Source organism: Rana temporaria, chromosome 2 (genome assembly GCF_905171775.1).
Source record: "Rana temporaria chromosome 2, aRanTem1.1, whole genome shotgun sequence".
NCBI lineage: Eukaryota > Metazoa > Chordata > Amphibia > Anura > Ranidae > Rana > Rana temporaria.
Genome location: NC_053490.1, coordinates 522,632,837 through 522,650,888, shown reverse-complemented (window position 1 = coordinate 522,650,888; position 18,052 = coordinate 522,632,837). Strand labels below are relative to the sequence as shown.

At 45.2% G+C, this 18,052-nt stretch overlaps 1 protein-coding gene and 1 non-coding gene across 4 annotated transcripts in view; one reads left to right on the top strand and one right to left on the bottom strand.

The window, feature by feature from the left end:
- ILDR2 (immunoglobulin like domain containing receptor 2) overlaps positions 1-18,052 on the bottom strand; it is a 272,738-nt gene that overhangs the window by 240,056 nt on the left and 14,630 nt on the right. The gene's annotated exons all lie outside the window — the stretch shown is intronic.
- TRNAG-UCC lies at positions 10,039-10,110 on the top strand. The gene has a single exon. It is a non-coding gene; the product is annotated as a tRNA-Gly (tRNA).

The window sequence follows — 18,052 nt, the reverse complement described above, 5'->3', positions numbered from 1 at the left end:
GGGCTATGGCTGCCGATGTATCACGCGAGCGCGCTCGCAAAAGCTTTCCACCATGCGAGGGAGCTCGCATGAACATGGAAAGCTTTTGCGAGGAGGAGCCGAGACAGCCGCCGAGGGACCCCAGAAGACACGGATCCGGGTCACTGTGCAAAACGAACTGCACAGCGGAGGTAAGTATAACATGTTTGTTATTTAAAAAAAAAAAACATTTCTGCCTTTAGTGTCCCTTTAAAAGTGAGGCAAAAAAGTTAAAAAAAAAAGCAAAAAACAAGAAAAGTTACATAGTTACATAGTTACATAGTTAGTCAGGTTGAAAAAAGACACAAGTCCATCCAGTTCAACCACAAAAAAATAAACAAACAAAATAAAAAACACAATACAATCCCATACACCCAACTCCATACCCACAGTTGATCCAGAGGAAGGCAAAAAACCCCAGCAGAGCATGATCCAATTTGCTACAGCAGGGGAAAAAATTCCCTCCTGATCCCCCGAGAGGCAATCGGATTTACCCTGGATCAACTTTACCTACAAATCTTAGTACTCAGTTATTTTATGTACATTTAGGAAAGAATCCAGGCCTTTCTTAAAGCAATCTACTGAGCTGGCCAGAACCACCTCTGGAGGGAGTCTGTTCCACATTTTCACAGCTCTTACTGTGAAAAAAAAAAATATATATTAATAGTAAAAAGGTGAAGTCTGAGCATGTAGGCCCCTTACAAAATAATCTAGAGTGGGTGACTGGGGACAAAGAGAAGGCAAATTTATTAAATGCTTTCTTCAGCTCTGTGTATACAATGGAGCATGGGGGAGCTCATGTCCAAAATGGGGGTGGGAGTGACACAGCCCCAAATCCACAATGGCTCAAAAGTGATATGGTCCAGATATATTTAGACAGAATAAAGGTGGATAAAGCACCTGGACCTGATGGCGTCCATCCACGGATCCTAGGTGAGTTGAGCTCTGTCATTTCAAAGCCACTGTATCTAATATTTAGGGACTCATTAATGACAGGAATAGTACCACTGGATTGGCGTAGAGCCAATGTGGTGCCTATATTTAAAAAGGGAACAAAGTCTTTACCAAGTAACTATAGACCTGTTAGTCTAACTTCTATAGTTGGGAAGATACTGGAACGTTTAATAAAAGACCATATGGATGAGTTCTTGCTGGAAAAAAACTATTTAAGCAGCAGACAACATGGATTCGTGAAAGACAGAAGTTGTCAGACAAACCTGATTTCCTTTTATGAAGAGGTAAGTAAAACCCTGGACAGAGGCGTGGCTGTGGACGTGATATATTTGGATTTTGCAAAAGCGTTCGATACAGTTCCGCACACACGGCTCATGTGTAAGGTAAGGTCTACAGGATTGGATATATCAGTTTGTAAATGGATAGAAAACTGGCTGAAAGACAGAATTCAGAGAGTCGTGGTTAATGATTCTTACTCTGAATGGTCCAATGTTATCAGTGGTGTACCCCAAGGTTCAGTGCTGGGACCCTTACTTTTCAATATATTTATAAATGATATTGGGTCTGGGATCAAAAGTAACATTTCTGTCTTTGCAGATGACACCAAGCTATGCAGTGGAATAACGTCCTTACAGGATGTCTCCAATTTACAAGCCGACCTCAATGCTCTGTCTAATTGGGCGACTAAGTGGCAGATGAGGTTTAATGTAGATAAATGTAAAGTTATGCACTTGGGGGCTAAGAATATGCATGCATCATACATACTAGGGGGAGTACAACTGGGGGGATCTGTAGTGGAGAAGGATCTGGGGGTTTTAGTTGATCATAAGCTCAATAATGGCATGCAATGCCAAGCTGCGGTTTCCAAAGCGAGCAAAGTCCTTTCTTGTATTAAGAGAGGTATGGACTCCAGAGACAGAGATATAATTTTGCCCCTGTACAAATCATTAGTAAGACCTCATCTGGAATATGCAGTTCAGTTTTGGGCACCAGTTCTCAAAAAGGATATCGGAGAACTGGAGAAAGTGCAGAGAAGGGCAACCAAACTGATAAGAGGCATGGAGGAGCTCAGCTATGAGGAAAGATTAGAATAACTAAATCTATTCACTCTTGAGAAGAGGAGAATTAGGGGGGATATGATCAACATGTACAAATATATAAGAGGTCCATACAGTGTACTTGGTGTTGAGTTATTCACTTTACGGTCATCACTGAGGACAAGGGGGCACTCTTTACGTCTAGAGGAAAAGAGATTTCACCTCCAAGTGACAGATTTAAAGTCATATCCAATCCGAGTGACGGTCCCCAGATATGAAGACTGAACCGATCACACAGGTGTCAGAGCAGATTGTGAAAAGATTGGCTTGTCTCTAATTATCACCGTTTCCTACTCGCTGACCTCGGGGTTCCTCTATGGAAAAGAGCGGTAATAATACAAATTCCATCAAATAACATCAATCGGGTCGCTGCGTTCTCCTAGCGCACGCCTCACATGTACACTCCCCATTAGTCAACTCTCAGGAAGGAAACGCGGTATTCCTCTAATTCCAGCAGGAATAGGGCGCCCGTCGGGGGGTAGCATATGTTTTTTTCTGTCTAATTAATCTGCAGCCAAGTGAACTGTGTGTAGTGTTGATGATTTACTAACGCTGTCATCTTCCTGACCCGTGTGGCGGGGGATGGCGGGTGAAATCCACGTGACTCTTTATAACAGATGCGCCTTTTGTATATTCTTAATGCTGAATTCCAGGCTAACGGCTAAACACACAAATTAAATACAAATATGGGAATTGTTTTACCTGCCAAAGATGAGCTGTGCATCCAGTTCTGAGATGTGTACAGCTCTGCCACACAGCACAGCTTTGTCTGGCAGGACAGGAGACCTGATTTTTCTCTGCTGCAGGTAAAGGCCCAGATTCTCGTAGGAGATACAACGGCGTATCTCCAGATACGCCGTCGTATCTCTGAGTCTGAGCCGTCGTATCTATGCGACTGATTCAAAGAATCAGTTACGCATAGATTTACCTAAGATCCGACCGGCGTAAGTCTCTTACACCGTCGTATTTTAGGCTGCATATTTACGCTGGCCGCTTGGTGGCGCTTCCGTTGTTTGCAGCGTCGAATATGCAAATGAGCAAGATACGCAAATTCACGAACGTACGCCCGGCCGACGCAGTACAGATACGCCGTTTACGTTAGGCTTTTCCCGGCGTAAAGTTACCCCTGCTATATGAGGCGTAGATGCGGCGTACCAATGTTAAGTATGGACGTCGTTCCCGCGTAAAATTTTGAACATTTTACGTCGTTTGCGTAAGTCGTTCGCGAATAGGGCTGGGCGTCATTTACGTTCACGTCGAAAGCATTGGCTTCCTGCGGGTTAATTTGGAGCATGCGCACTGGGATGCTTTCACGGACGGCGCATGCGCCGTTCGTAAAAAGCGTAATTTACGTGGGGTCACAGTATATTAACATAACACACGCCCACATCTACCACATTTGAATTAGGCGGGCTTACGCCGGCCTATTTACGCTACGCCGCCGCAACTTTCTTTTGAGAATACGGCACTTGCCTGTAAAAGTTGCGGAGGCGTAACGTAAATAGGATACGTTACGTCCGCACAAAGTCATCTACGTGAATCCGGGCCAAAGTGTTTAGTTCACCTTTACAGAAAATCTGTAAAGGTGACCTTATCACCAGGCCCCCCCTCCCCAACCGAGTTTCATAAAAGCAGAGGAAGGAAAATCCTCTACGGTCTTTGAAACATAATCAGGGCCCTCAATACTTTCCAAGCCTCATAGCTGCACAATAGGCATTTGCTTCTTCTGAGATAATTGTGTCAGATGTGGACTCCCCTACCAGAGAGATAATACTGCATGTGAAATTTCTCTGGGTCACAATATAGCTAGCTAGTAGTAGTTAGTCACACTAGACATTCTGTTGAAGATATTTTACTACTTATTCAAGTGGCTTCCTCAGATCCAATGAGTGTTCGGAACAGCCTCTCTCAACCAAGGTTCCTTCCGAGGTTGTTGGAGGGGGGAACTTTGAGAAATAAGCCTTGTGAACAGTAAGCCTAACATCAATAGTATGCAAGCTCTTGGAGGGGATGATAAGGGACTATATACAAGATTATAGTAATGAAAATGGTATCTTTAGCAGTAATCAGCATGGATTTTCATGAAGAATTATTCTTGCCAAATCAATCTATTAACCTTCTATGAGGAGGTGAGTTGCCATCTCTGGGTCACAATATAGCTAGCTAGTAGTAGTTAGTCACACTAGACATTCTGTAATGTTGAAGATATTTTACTACTTATTCAAATGGCTTCCTCAGATCCAATGAGTGTTCGGAACAGACTCTCTCAACCAAGGTTCCTTCCGAGGTTGTTGGAGGGGGGGACCTTGATAAATAAGCCTTGAGAACAGTTAGCCTAACATCAACAGTATGTAAGCTCTTGGAGGGGATGATAAGGGACTATATACAAGATTTTAGTAATGAAAACTGTATCATTAGCAGTAATCAGCATGGATTTTCATGAAGAATTGTTCTTGCCAAACCAATCTATTAACCTTCTATGAGGAGGTGAGTTGCCATCTCCGGGTCACAATATAGCTAGCTAGTAGAGTTAGTCACGCTAGACATTCTGTAACGTTGAAGATATTTTACTACTTATTTGCCTTCTTCAGATCCAATGAGTGTTTCGGAACAGCCTCTCTCAACCAAGGTTCCTTCAGAGGTTGTTGTGGGTGGGGGGCCTTAAGAAATAAGCCGTGAGACCAGTTAGCCTAACATCAAAAGTATGTAAGCTCTTGGAGGGCATTATAAGGGACTATATACAAGATTTTAGTAATGAAAACTATATCATTAGCAGTAACCAGCACGGATTCATGAAGAATTGTTCTTGTCAAACCAATCTATTAACCTTCTATGAGGAGGTGAGTTGCCATCTCTGGGTCACAATATAGCTAGCTAGTAGTAGTTAGTCACACTAGACATTCTGTAATGTTGAAGATATTTGAATACTTATTCAAGTGGCTTCCTCAGATCCAATGAGTGTTTGGAACAGCCTTTCTCAACCAAGGTTCCTTCAGAGGTTGTTGGAGGAGGGGGCCTTGAGAAATAAGCCTTGAGAACAGTTAGCCTAACATCAATAGTATGTAAGCTCTTGGAGGGGATGATAAGGGACTATATACAATATTTTAGTAATGAAAACAGTATCATTAGCAGTAATCAGCATGGATTTTCATGAAGAATTGTTCTTGCCAAACCAAATCTATTAACCTTCTATGAGGAGGTGAGTTGCCATCTCTGGATCACAATATAGCTAGCTAGTAGTAGTTAGTCACACTAGACATTATGTAACGTTGAAGATATTTTACTACTTATTCAAGTGGCTTCCTCAGATCCATGAGGAAAAATGTAAAATGTAAAATAATGCATTTGGGTGGCAAAAATATGAATGCAATCTATACACTAGGGGGAGAACCTCTGGGGGAATCTAGGATGGAAAAGGACCTGGGGGTCCTAGTAGATGATAGGCTCAGCACCAGCAATGGCAGGCAATGTCAAGCTGCTGCTAACAAATAAAACAGAATATTGGCATACATTAAAAAGGGGATAAATCCAGTGACAAAGCGATAAATCTCCCAATCTACAAGACTCTGGTCCAGTTCTGGGCACCAGTCCTCAGGAAGGATGTGCTGGAAATGGAGCCAGTACAAATAAGGGCAACAAAGCTAATAAAGGGTCCGGAGGATATTAGTTATGAGGAAAGGTTGCACGCACTGAACTTATTCTCTCTGGAGGAGAGACGCTTGAAAGGGGATATGATTTCAATTTACAAATACCGTACTGGTGACCCCACAATAGGGATAAAACTTTTTCGCAGAAGGGAGTTTAATAAGACACGTGGCCACTCAGTAAAATTAGAAGGAATTAGGTTTAACTTTAAACTACGTAGAGGGTTCTTAACTGCAAGAGTGGCAAGGATGAACATCCTTCCACAGGTGGTGGTCTCAGCGGGGAGCATCGATAGTTTCAAAAAACTATTAGATAAGCACCTGAATGACCACAACATTCAGATTTCTTCATAAATTTCGTCCAATTTAGGCCCAATAAGAGTATATTGATTGGTTTACGCCAAAGTTATAGCATCTACAAAATATGGGATATGCTTATGGAATTTTTAATTTTTTTTATGCTAGTAATGGTGGCCGACTTATAGAGGGACTGTGATATTGCAGCGGAAAATCGGACACTAACTGACACTTTTGAAATTTTGTGGGAACCAGTGACACTAATACATTGATTAGTGCTAAAAACATGCACTGTCACTGTACTAATGTCACTGGCCGGGAAGGGGTTAAACATCAGGGGCGATTAGAGGGTTTAATGTGTGCCTGGCCAGTGGTTTTGTGTACTGTGTGAGGTGCTTTTACTAGGGCAGTGGTTCTCAACTCCTGTCCTCAGCCCCCACTAACAGGCCAGGTTTACAGGATAGCTGAAAAAACATCACAGGTGATATAATTCGCAGCTCAGCGATTGCAGTATTCTAGTCTGCATCTTCTCCAAGGTAATTCCTAAAATCTGGCCTGTTAGTCGGTCCTGAGGACAGGAGTTGAGAACCACTGTACTAAGGGAAGAGATGGACTTTATTTTCAGCTTTGCAGGAACACAGAATCCATCTCTCCCCCCCCCCCTGCCTTGTTTACATAACGGTAAACCGTTGTGTGATTTGCCAACGATAGGCGGGTGCCAGAGGACATCGAGTGTCCGACACCCGCAGATTGGCTTCTGCTATGAACAATCACAGCAGCAGCGGCTTGCGCACCCCCTGCAGGCGGAAGTGCAGGATCACATATATATACAAGTGATCCTGCGCAGAGCTGCGACCCTGTAGCAGTAAAACTGCTATAGGGTGGTCAGCAAGTGGTTAAACAATTAGTACAAATTTGGTTGTGCTGGCAGATCATTTGTATGGTTTACCTAAGCGCAGTGATTTTTTTTCTGTTTTTTTTTTTCAGATCTCTGTATAAGGCCCAATGCTTTTATGCATATATTAGAATAGAATTGATCCTTCCTATATAAAGGCACCTTGATGGCAGTGTCTAGCTTTCTCATCCTGTATATATTCAAATATATTCCACTGAGATATCTGCTGTTATTAATATTTTAGAAGCAGGATTTAAATGATGTTCTCATTTTTCCAGCTAGCAAAGCTTTATAGTGGGAAATTTGTTTTATGCATTTGTAATGAACTTCCCCTCCTACGTTCACCTTTGATGCAGCTAATAAATTGGCGAGCCGACTGCCAGTGATTTTCTGTGCGGTGCCGGAGGGTATGAACCCAGGAAATGTCTCCATCCGCTCTGAGCGAGTCTGCCCAGCTGGAGGACTGCAGTGTCTTTTAGGATCTGGCCCCCGCAGATCTCAGCACTGGAGAGGAAGCTTTCACCACCGATCGTTTTTTTACCCAAAATGGTTAAGTAGGAGTGCGGGAGTTATTTAAAGTTGGGGGTCAGATTCAATTTTGGGTTGGGGCTTTTGGGTTTTAGGAGACACTGTCACCTAGCCAATCAGGGCAAAGAGACGGCGTATTTGTAAGTTGGAGCCCCTGACTAACCAATACTCTTCTTGCAAGTGTTCCCTTCCTCCATCGAAGCCGGTGTTCTGTCGAGATGTGCCCGGCTATCGAATAGTGCCCGGGTGGAAATGCGCATTCGCCGCAGAACAGCGTTTACGATCAGCTGTTGTCTTGCGTGGCCGAGGCACGTTCATGTAGCACTGCCCATCATTGAAAAATCCGACCCCTTCTTGTAAATATCCGCCTCTCTTCTACATGAACATGCCCCGGTGATCTGCCGATATGGTTCTGGGTATCGAGATGGTTCCTGTAAGGACTGCGCAGGCGCAATCCTTGCCGACGGAAATCTCCGAACCTCAGCCGGCATCCTTGGCAACATGGAATTTGAGGAAAGTCACCAGTCGGCCTCACGTCCTCGCTTCGCTCGGACAGCTCGCTCCGCTCGCTCGGCCTCCTGGCTCTTTTTTTAACATCCTCCAATCCACGGGGATGTTAAAGAATGAGCCTGGATGCCGGCCGAGGTTCGAAGATTTCCGTCAGCAAGGATTGAGCCTGCGCAGCCCTTACAGGAACCATCTTGATAGGGGAACCTTAACAACAAGTCACCGGCAAGGCGAGACAACAGCTGATCGTAAACTCAGCTGTTCTGAGGCATCCACAGTGGCATCCACTGTGCCATCAATTTCAGCCACTGTGCCATCAATTGCAGCCATTGTACCCATAAAATGCAGCCACTGTGCCCATCATATGCAGCCACTGTGCCCAATCAAATGCAGCCACTGTGCCCATTATATTGCTAGACATACACTATATTACCAAAAGTATTGGGATGCACATGAACTTTAATGGCATCCCAGTCTTAGTCCGTCCACAAGGGAAGGCCGTCCACAAGGTTTAGGAGTGTGTCTATTGGAATGTTTGACCATTCTTCGAGGAGCGCATTTGTGAGGTCAGGCACTGATTTTGGCCAAGAAGGTTCCAGGGCTGTGGAGTCGGAGTTGGAGTCGGAGTCGAGGAGTCGGAGTCGGGGGAAATTTTGGGTACTTGGAGTCGGAGTTGGAGTTGGCAAACAATGCACCGACTCCGACTCCTATACTAAATTTAGATTGGAATAAAAAAAAAAAAAAGCAAGTTTAAATGTCCCAATTCACAAAAAGTTATAATTAATGACTTCTCTACTGTAAGAATAAAGACCAATGCATGCAGTGCCTCACGTAACCGCAAAACGAACACGTTAAGTGACCGTGAAGAAGCATGCTTTTCATGTGCTTCACTATATGGCACGCAACGCACAATTAGGAGCTGCAATACTTATACTTTCCATAGTGTTGTGTTCTGCTTTTACAGGGAACGCAGCGTCCATGTGTAACCTAGCCTCTCACTGATAAGGGATTAAATAAATATGTTTTTTGCAGGACTAGAGAGTGAGACACTTGTATAAGTGAAGGGAATGGAGGGCCAATAGTTCAAGACTGAAGCTGTAAACCATTGGAAAAACTGCTGTCATTTAGCTAAGGCTATAAAAACTTGTAAACTCCGATTGTTAGCTTAAACTTTAAACATGACTATGGGATTCTCCTAGGAAAATCATGTTTTAGAATACATGCCCCTTCCTTTGTCTTTTGCTTAAACTGTGCAATACAGTAGACTGTTGGCTTCCCAGCCAGTAGTCCTGTGGTAGGTTGCGTTTCTTTCCCTCAAGGAATGTATAAAATACATTCGCATATTAATACAGAGGAGTCGGAGTCGGAAGTACATAAAACTGAGGAGTCGGAGTCGGAGTCGGAACATTTATCTACCGACTCCACAGCCCTGGAAGGTTCATGTGCATGTATAGGCAGGTGTCCCAATACTTTTGACAATCTAGTATATGTACACATTATGGTAGATGCCCAACCAAGTGATGCAGATGTTAGCTCTGCTTTAGGCTTAGGCATTCAGGAGATGGTATATGAAGGGTGGTATAGGGGGGTATGTTGGGACACACTTTATTTTAAACTTGTTTAATTATCAATGTCAGCTTTGCCTCGTCCAAAATGTGGAAAAAACACCCCTGTAAAAAAATATATATATATATAAGCATCTCCTGTCACACTAAATGACTAAACTGTTGCTTTGTTTCAGAATTAGGGACGGAAGAGATCGGCATTCTTGAAGCAGCAGAGCCTTGAAGGCCGTACAGCAACCTCTGTTGCCATGGCACTGCCAGTGGGCGTAGGACGGTTTTCATGAATGGGTGGAATTCTACAGTATATTTCTTACTTGAACACAGCTGTAGCAGAATCTGCAAAACAGATATTTTTTTTTTTTTTTACATGATCCAGACAGAAATTCCTTTGAAAACTGAATGAAAATATGAAATATGTTCAGCCAATCAGAATGCAACGATTCAGTTTGCATGTTGAGTTTGCAAGTTCTCCCTGTGCTTGTGTGGGTTTTCTCCGGGTACTCCGGTTTCCTCCCACACTACATGCCACTTTTGCGTTGGTGGTGCAGTGGTAAGCATAGCTGTCTTCCAACCAGCTGACCCGGGTTCGATTCCCGGCCAACGCCATCTCCAATACTTGGGCCTAGATTCAGGTACGGCCGATCTACGTTGCGCGGGCGTAGCGTACCGTATTTACACTACGCCGCCGCAACTTAGAGAGGCAAGTGCTGTATTCACAAAGCACTTGCCTCCTAAGTTACGGCGGCGTAGCGTAAATGGGCCGGCGTAAGCGCGCGTAATTCAAAGTAGGCTGTAGGGGGCGTGTTGTATTTAAATGAGGCTTGACCCCATGTAGATGCATGGCCGAATGAACGGCGCATGCTCAGTATCACGTCGTATTTACGGCCAAAAATATGTCGGCTCAATGCCTATGACGTGAACGTAATTTACGCACAGCCCTATTCGCGTACGACTTACGCAAATGACGTAAAAAGATAGGCCTGTTCCGATGTCCATACTTTGCATGGGATGCGCCACCTAGAGACCAGCTTTATCTTTACGCCGGCGTATCTCTAACGTAAACGGCGTAACTAATTGCGACAGGCGCGCGTACGTTCGTGAATCGGCGTATCTAGTCATTTGCATATTCTACGCCAAACTCAACGGAAGCGCCACCTAGCGGCCAGCGTAAATATGCACCCTAAGATACGACGGCGTAGGAGACTTACGCCGCTCGTATCTTAGCCTAATTTAAGCGTATCTGGTTTCCAGAATACGCTTAAATTTACGACGGCGCAGATTCGGACTTACGACGGCGTATCTACTGATACGCCAACGTAAGTCTCTGATAATCTGGCCCTTGGAGTTCTTAGAGAGAACAGTGCTATACAAGGTCAATGCAGAGTATATATTAGCGGTGGAATAAAGAATGAAGAGAATGGGCCGGATTCACATACATTGGCGCATATTTATGCGGGCGTAGCGTATCGAATATACGCTACGCCGACGCAGCGCACAGAGGCAAGCACAGTATTCACAAAGCACTCGCCCCCAGTCGCTCTCAAATCTACGCTGTGTTTCCTCAGCGTAAGCCAGCGTAGGTGGAAGTGGGCGTGAGCCATGCTAATGAGGCGTGACCCCATGTAAATGAAGGACTGAGCGTCATAAAGTTACGAATAACATACGGGGCATGCGCCGTCCCGTGGACGCATCCCAGTGCGCATGCTCAGAATCACGTCAGAACTACTCCCTAAGATACGTCGAATCACTGCCTACGACGTGAACGTAACCTACACCTAGTCCTAGTCACGTACAACGTAAACGACAAAATATACGACGGCTGTGTTCCCTGGTCCATACCTTTGCATGGGTTGCGCCTCCTATATGGGGAATAACTTTACACCGGACGTACGACTTACGCAAACCACATATATTATGCGCCGGGCGCAACTACGTTCGTGAATCGGCGTATCTCCCTCATTTGCATATGTGCATAGAAAATCAATGGGAGCGGCAAATGTGCACAGCGTAAATATGCGCCCACGATACGACGGCGTAGGCAAGTTATGTCGGTCGTAGGCAGCCTATTTTCAGGTGTATCTAGTTTTGTGGGCACGGCGCACAGATACGACGGCGCATAGTTACACTTACGCGGCGTATCTCGAGATACGTCGGCGTAAGTGCTTTGTGAATCCGGGCCAAAGTGTGGAATGGTTGAGGAAGAAAATCTATAGAAGGAGAACCCAGCAACTGATAGAAGACGCTTAGCTTTGGCTGCGATCACACTTAGGTCTTTCCGGATCGCGGGCGGAATTACTGCATTTCCCGAATTGCCGCAAAACGTGTGACACGCTTGTGATCCCGTTACTTTCAATGGCACCCCGATCACAGGACAATATTGTCACCTGACAAAGCATACAAACAAAACTGACGGGACGCCCGTTTCCCAAAAGCAGTCGTGCGATTTGTCAGGCGACAATCACGCCAAAATCACGCCCCGATTGGGGCGATATTGAAAGTACGGGGAATCGCATACTCCACCCAGCGGGAATATTACACCCCCTCAACTGTCTAGATTTACAATAAAGTTTCAAATACAGAAATCCTTCATTGCAGCAGACCTCAGCACACGCCATGTGTGATGTAACCACGTATAGACCACAATAAATATATACAGCATCTCACAAAAGTAAGTACACCCCTCTGTGCGCGGGAGATCACATACAGTATGTCACAAAAGTGAGTACAACCCTTGCATTTGTGTAAATCTTTTCTTCTATCTTTTCATGTGACAACACTGAAGAAATTACACTTTGCTACAATGTTGTGTAGTGAGTGTACAGCTTGTATAACAGTGTAAAATTTGCCGTCCCCTCAAAATAACTCAACACACAGCCATGGGCGAACTGACCAGTCGGGCACTCGGGCACTGCCCGGGGGGGCCCCATGCCACTAGGGGGCCCCATCAGGGTTGGTAGCCTCGGTAAAACCAGGGACAGTGTGTAAAAATCTGTGTTTTTTTACATCTGTCTCTGAAATGTCCCTTAAAGTGGTTGTAAACCCACTTTTTTGACTTTTACCTACAGGTAAGCCTATAATAAGGCTTACCTGTAGGTAAGGAGAATGGGCCAGATTCACAAAAGGGATACGACGGCGTATCTGCTGATACGCCGTCGTATCCCTGTTTCTATCTATGCGACTGATTCATAGAACCAGTTACGCATAGATATCCCTTAGGCCCCATACACACGAGAGGATTTATCCGCGAATACGGTCCAGCGGACCGTTTCCGCGGATAAATCCTCTCGAGGATTTCAGCGGATTTCCATGCGATGGAGTGTACTCACCATCGCATTGAAATCCGCGCCGAAATCCTCTGGCGATGACGTGTCGCGACGTCGCCGCGATTATGACGCGGCGACGTGCGCGACGCTGTCATATAAGGAATTCCACGCATGCGTCGAATCATTACGACGCATGCGGGGGATCCCTTCGGACGGATGGATCCGGTGAGTCTATACAGACCAGCGGATCCATCCGTTGGGATGGATTCCAGCAGATAGATTTGTTCTGCATGTCAGCAAATATTTATCTGCTGGAATCCATCCCAGGGGAGAAATATCCGCGGAAACAGATCCGCTGGATTGTACACACCATAGGATCTATCCGCTGAAACCCATTTGCTGGGATTTTTCAGCGGATGGATTCTATCGTGTGTATGGGGCCTAAGATCCGACAGGTGTAATTGTTTTACACTGTCGGATCTTAGGATGCAGTACCGCGGCCGCCGCTGGGGGGATTACGCGTCGTAAACCAGCGTCGGGTATGCAAATTAGCAGTTAGGGCGATCCCCGAAATGTTTTCCCGTCGTTACGTCGCCGCAAGTGTTAGTTTGCCGTCGCAAAGATAAGGCTGCTTTTACAAAGTGTAAACTTAGTACACCATGTAAAAGTATACCTGTCTTTCCCGCGTCGCTTTCAAATTTTTTTTAAATATTTTTTATTTCCCGGCGCAAGTCTTTTTTACCCGTCGCGATTCACAAAACGTTGGCGCGTCGTAACTTCGCGCAAAGCACGTCGGGAAATTTGCGACGGGAGGATGCGCAGGACGTCCGGCGCGGGAGCGCGCCTAATTTAAATGGGACTCGCCCCATTCGATTGGGCACGCCTTGCGCCGGACAGGTTTAGGATACACCGCCGTAAATTTCCAGGTAAGTGCTTTGTGGATCGGGCACTAACTTCAAAAACTTGCAGCGGTGTAACTTAAACCAGTTAGGTTACGCTGCGCCAGGGCTATGTGAATCTGGCCCATTATCTCCTAAACCTACACGGTTTAGGAGATATTCCCCTCGCAATGCCAGCGGCGCACGGGGGATCTACGGTGAAAGGACCGGCAGCCGCCGGACCCTGCCGAATTTAAATCACACGTGCAGGAGTGACGTCATTGCCGCTCCAGCCAATCACAGCGCTGGAGCAGCGATACCCGGAAGACACACCGAGGCAAGATGATATCTCGCTCGGCGTGAACCAGGTAAGTTCTACACACCTCGTTACGAGGTAAGTATTTCATAATGAGCTAATATGCGGTGCGTATTAGCTCATTATGACTTTTGCCTTGCAGGAGGAAAAAAAAAAATGTTTGATGCGGGTTTACAACCGCTTTAACGACATCCTTTTGGTCTAAGAATCCCAAGATTATAGCAGCCCCGCCTCTCCAGTACCTTCTCAGTGTGTGTGTGTGTATACTATGTATGCATACTGTATGTGTATACTGTGTGGCCCCATAATCTCCTATTGCCCGGGGGCCCCATGAGTTGTCAGTTCGCCCCTGCACACAGCCATTAACCACTTAAGGACCGGACCAATATGCTGCCTAAAGACCCAAGGGGTTTTTACAGTTCGGGACTGTGTCACTTTAACAGACAATTGCGCGGTCGTGCGACGTGGCTCCCAAACAAAATTAGCGTCCTTTTTTCCCCACAAATAGAGCTTTCTTTTGGTGGTATTTGATCACCTCTGCGGTTTTTATTTTTTGCGCTATAAACAAAAATAGAGCGTAAATTTTGAAAAAAATTCAATATTTTTTACTTTTTGCTATAATAAATATCCCCCAAAAACATATATAAAAAATGTTTTTCCCTCAGTTTAGGCCGATACGTATTCTTCTACCTATTTTTGGTAAAAAAAAAAATCGCAATAATTGTTTATCGGTTGGTTTGCGCAAAATTTATAGCGTTTACAAAATAGGGGATATTTTTATTGCATTTTTATAAAAAAAATATTTTTTACTACTAATGGCGGCGATCAGCGATTTTTTTCGTGACTGCGACATTATGGCAGACACTTCGGACAATTTTGACACATTTTTGGGACCATTGTCATTTTCACAGCAAAAAATGCTTTTAAATTGCATTCTTTATTGTCAAAATGACAGTTGCAGTTTGGGAGTTAATCACAGGGGGCGCTGAACGTTTTAGGCTTCACCTAGTGTGTGTTTACAACAGTAGGGGGGTGTGGCTGTAGGTCTGACGTCATCGATTGTGTCTCCCCTATAAAAGGGATCACTCGATCGATGCGCCGCCACAGTGAAGCACGGGGAAGCCGTGTTTACATACGGCTCCCCCGTTCCTCAGCTCCGGGGAGCGATCGCGATGGGGCGGCTATAAACGAATAGCCGCGCCGTCGTCCCGGATCGCTCCCCGAGGGAACCCGACCGCCGCACGCAGCGGGGGGTCCCGATCGGACCCCCCACCCGCTAGAAGGCAAGGACGTATATGTACGTCCTTCTGCCTGTCTGTGCCATTTTGTGGACGTAAATAGTCGTGCGGCGGGCGTTAAGTGGTTAAAGCTCTGTGCTCTAGCTATGACATCATCCACTCTAAGCAACCCCATAGACATTCCGTTTAATCGCTAAAATTTCCTGAAATGATCACTAAACTTAAACAGCTTTTTCACAAAAACTGTAAAATATATCACACTGAAAAGATATAGCCGGATAGCTGAATAATTTGTGAACAGTTTGTTTGGCGTCTGTAGGTGAAAGTATGACGGAGCTGAAACTTTTGGGAGCAGAAGGAGATTTTAAGGATTTGAAGCATGCTCTCATTGACTTCAATGTTAAAAAAAAAAAAGTGTCTAAAAGCTTAATATTTTAAAAAGTTTAAATAGTAGAAAAAAAGTTGAAGGAGTCCCATCATTAGCTGGAAAAGCTGAACATTTTAATAGTTGATTGGTCTTAATAGCTGAAAGTATGCAGGAGTTACGCAGAGCCAAAAAACGTACGGAATACAAATAAAAATGAAGAATAATAAAAAACGAATAACAATACTGGGAATGCATTTGAGCATAGAGGTCGACCGACATGGGTTTTTCTCTGGCCGATGCCGATATTTGGAAATCGGGGTGGCCGATGGCCGATATGTGTTGCCGATTTTTGCGGCCGATATTTTAGGACGATTTTGTTTCCCTTCATCTCAAAAAACCTAGGGTGGAGAGGTGGGGAGGAGATAATTGTTTAGGGTGGAGAGGTGGGGTGCAGCCTGTCAGTGCCACATCAGTGCCCGCTGGTGCAGCCCATCAGTGCAGCATATCAGTATCCATTAGTGCCCACCAGTGCAACCTCATCAGTACCCACCAGTGGAGCCTATCAATGTTGATAAGTTCCACATCAGTGTCCACCAGTGCAGCCCACCAGTGCCACCTCATTAGTGCCTACCAGTGCAGCCTATCAGTGCCCACCAGTGCCACCTCATCATTGCCCACCAGTGCAGCCCATCAGTGCCATCTCATCAATGCCCACCAATGCACCAGGGCATCCCATCATTGCCCACCAGTGCATCTCACCAGCGCATATCACCAGTGCCAACCAGTGCATCACATCAGTGCCAACCAGTGCATCACATTAGTGCCAACCAGTGCATCACATTAGTGCCAACCAGTGCATCACATCAGTGCCAACCAGTGCATCACCTCATCAGTGCCAACCAGTGCATCACCTCATCAGTGCCAACCAGTGCATCACCTCATCAGTGCCTCACATCAGTGCCCACCAGTACAGCCCAATGTCATTCACTGCCACCTCAGCAATGCCCACCAGCGGAGCGCTCCAGGCTCCGTTCCATCTCCTAGTCTAGCACAAGAAAGCTCCATTTGTCCCTGGCCATGACGTGCTTCCCCGCCTCTGCCTACAATCCCCAGAATGCAGAGCAGGCCGGTAACAGCCAATCGGCGGCCGCCGCTGCCAACATCCTCCACTCTGAAAAAAAAAACGTCCCCTGACGTGCTGCGCACCCTGCCTCTGCCTGGGGTTTGTAGGCAGAGGCAGGGCACGCAGCACGTCAGGGGACGTTTTTTTTTACAGTGGAGGATGGCAGCCGCCGATTGGCTGTTACCAGCCCGCTGGTTGGCTGACGACTTCCTAAACTAAAAAAAAAAAAAAAAAGGCAGCAGATAGCAGCGAGCGAACGGGCGGGCGGGCAGGCAGGCGGAAGAATTCCACTCAGCACACCCCTACCTCAGATCCCAGACAATCGGCCAATTTTTCATAATAATGATACCGATGCCGATATCTTTAAAAAGGCAAAATATCGGCCGATATATCGGTCGACCTCTAATTGAGCGTTCCCACTAAATATTGCTTTTTTTCCAAAATTTTCGCTCTTTTCTTGTTTATATCGCAAAAAAAATAAAAACGCAGAGGTGATCAAATACCACCAAAAGAAAGTTCTATTTGTAGGAAAAAAAGGATGTCAATTTTGTTTGGGTGCCACGTCGCACGACCGCGCAATTGTCAGTTAAAGGGACGCAGTGCCGAATCGCAAAAAATGCTCTGGTCAGGAAGGGGGTAAATTCTTCCAGGGATGAAGTAGTTAAGGGCTAAACGTCCAAACTCCCAAAAACTTGAGTTTTTCAGCTTTAGTGTGCGTGGAGCCTATAAACAACAATACAATCACAAGATCCTTGAAAGCAGCAAAGCGTAATATAGACTACGTAACCAGCACAGCGCAGATATATTCCTAACCTGATGTCATTTAAAACACCGTACTTAGAATATAATGATATCTCCGGGCAAGTTAAAAAATAATTACAATCATTCTTTAGAGAATTTACGATATTTCAGTGTGATTCCCGACTCCTTGTTAGACAATGAAGCACAATGTTCCACTCCTCCTGTCCTTTTTATCAGCATTAGCATTAATATCCTTACGACTATTATCCCGTGAAAAAAAGAAAAGAAAAAGGAAACAAGGCCAATTTCACAAGGCGTAAACGGAGAAGAAACACATGAGGCTTAACCACTTCAGCCCCGGACCATTATGCAGGTAAAGGACCAGGCCCCTTTTTGCGATTCGGCACTACGTCGCTTTAACTGACAATTGCGCGGTCGTGCGACGTGGATCCCAAACAAAATCGACGTCCTTTTTTTCCCCACAAATAAAGCTTTCTTTTGGTGGTATTTGATCACCTCTGCAGTTTTTATTTTTTGCGCTATAAACAAAAATAGAGCGACAATTTAAAAAAAAAAAAAATTTTTTTTACCTTTTGCTATAATAAATATCCCCCAAAAATA